This window comes from Euprymna scolopes, chromosome 26 (assembly GCF_053919585.1).
Source record: "Euprymna scolopes isolate OS-2025 chromosome 26, ASM5391958v1, whole genome shotgun sequence".
Lineage (NCBI taxonomy): Eukaryota > Metazoa > Mollusca > Cephalopoda > Sepiida > Sepiolidae > Euprymna > Euprymna scolopes.
The window spans coordinates 65,626,156-65,628,193 of record NC_136507.1 but is presented as its reverse complement, the minus strand read 5'-3'; the positions used below and the strand labels follow the sequence as shown (position 1 = coordinate 65,628,193).

At 37.8% G+C, this 2,038-nt stretch overlaps 1 pseudogene; it reads right to left on the bottom strand.

The window, feature by feature from the left end:
• Nucleotides 1–1,114: 1,114 nt before the first annotated feature.
• Nucleotides 1,115–1,232, bottom strand: LOC145248418 (5S ribosomal RNA; annotated as a pseudogene).
• Between the last annotated feature and the right edge of the window lie 806 nt (nucleotides 1,233–2,038).

Here is a 2,038-nt window from a genome sequence, read left to right as displayed (position 1 = left end):
ATACCAACATCGGTAGAGCATGCGGCTGGGACGCGAAGTATTTGGATTCGATTCTAACTGATTGCACTAAGTCATTTTTTTTTTTTTTAACTTTTACCATTATATTTTTGTATTAATAAATGCGAATATCTGCATGATTTTAAATATATTTAAACGTATTTTACGGCAAGCGAAATCAAAAGCGCTCCCGTATTAATATATAGATTCTTACATCATATTTTGAAAAGACTAAAAGATAAAAGATAAAACTAGAAAAGAGAATTAGAGCCCCCTATAAAATAAAACACACCTATTGCTCCTACGTCATGGAGGATATGAAAAAAGAAACTATTATGAATTAATATTTCGTTTAAACAATAAAATAATTATGTATGAGGACAGAATATTCAAATATATCAAATACAACCTGGCAACGTCGGGTACTTCAGCTAGTCTATGTATATATTGTTTCGTTGAATATCTAATATTCAGTTTGACGTGACGAACGAGTGATTAAGTCAAAATTGAAACCCAACTGCTTTCTCATCTGTTAGAATCTGTACCCCTACGCCATCATTACCCTGAGCGAACAAAGAGAAATGTAAATGTCTATATATGTTGTAATTAGACGTTTTCATCGGTCGAAAGTCTGTATCCTTTTTCAAAGAGCTATGCATTATCTCCAGACACGACCAGAAATTTTCTACGATAGAGTGCTCAACCAATTAAAAAAATAGAGAACATCTACAGACTGACTGTTTCGTTGTATGCCAGGTCTTCAGTTTGACTAGACGAGCGACTGCTTCAAGCCGATAAGTAGGTTCCAATCTAATAATATTAGTTATATGATGGGGTCATGTGTGTATCTACTGCTGATTTTACAATTCTTTAGGATACTCCTCATCGATACTCGTATATTTAGTAGCAAAATAAGGGATACTTCTCGTTCAACCTTCAATGCCTCTGTTCAGTCTCGAAAGACAAAGGATACCCCCTGTAGGGCCAGCTGCGTGTGTAATTGTGAGGCAAGGGTTGCGCAATCTCTAACCACACTTCTCCTGAATCGGCATTGTTTGGTTCCAGTGGTAAGGAGAAGTCCAAGACGACTGGTAACAATGCCGAGATAAGCGGAGAGCACATACAGCACCTGGAAGTCCCAAATGGTCACCCATTTAGTACTGACCGGGTACAACGTTGCTTAACTTCGGTTATCCAGCGGGAACCGGTGTGTCAAACGTGATTATGCCGTATATCGTTTAACCACGTTTCATACAAAACTGTCGATGGGGGGGTTGCAGTCAGGCGAGCAAATGATAAATGGTCTACTCACTACTCTGATAGTCCAACCTGAGTTTTTCGATTGATATGGTAACGCGTTGAGTCTTGTTGCCATGCGTACGAGTTACCCGCAGTTGCTTGGTTGATCCAGAGTTTCTTTACCTTGCTGAGAACAAAGATGTAATCGGTGACAAACCTGAGACCATCAGGAAAAAGATGGAGAAGAGATAGGGTTGTATAACGTAACATTTAGCGACTATCTCCGGCATTTTGACAGCGTTAAATCATCGATTATGCGTTTATCTTTCTGGTGTCGCATCGTAGTCGAATCGTGGATCTTTCAATTTGTTTCTGATCTCTTACACCAAATTCCTGCTGACGCTGACGAAGTCTGAAATCTGCCAATTTGTCCTTCTAGTGTGCATACCAAAAAAAAAAAAAAAAAAAAAAAAAAAATCTTCAACAAATTATGGATATTCGGACTCAATTATTCTGCAATAAATAAATCAATAAAAAGTGAGAATGTGTTTGTGTGAGGGCAACTTTCAACCGATATACCCAACGAATGTTTTATCTAAAGACTTGAAGTTTGGTATATAGGGTATTCAGGCATGTATAAAACTTTTTAATTGATTTTCATCCGGAAAAATTGCTGCTAAGGAGTCAAAATTGAAAAATTGGTACTCGGGGGGGGGGTCAGCGGATTTTTATTTGTTTGTGAACTGTTTCACGACTGCGCATACGCGAATCGTTCAAATTATGTTAAGAATAAGTAGGTTTG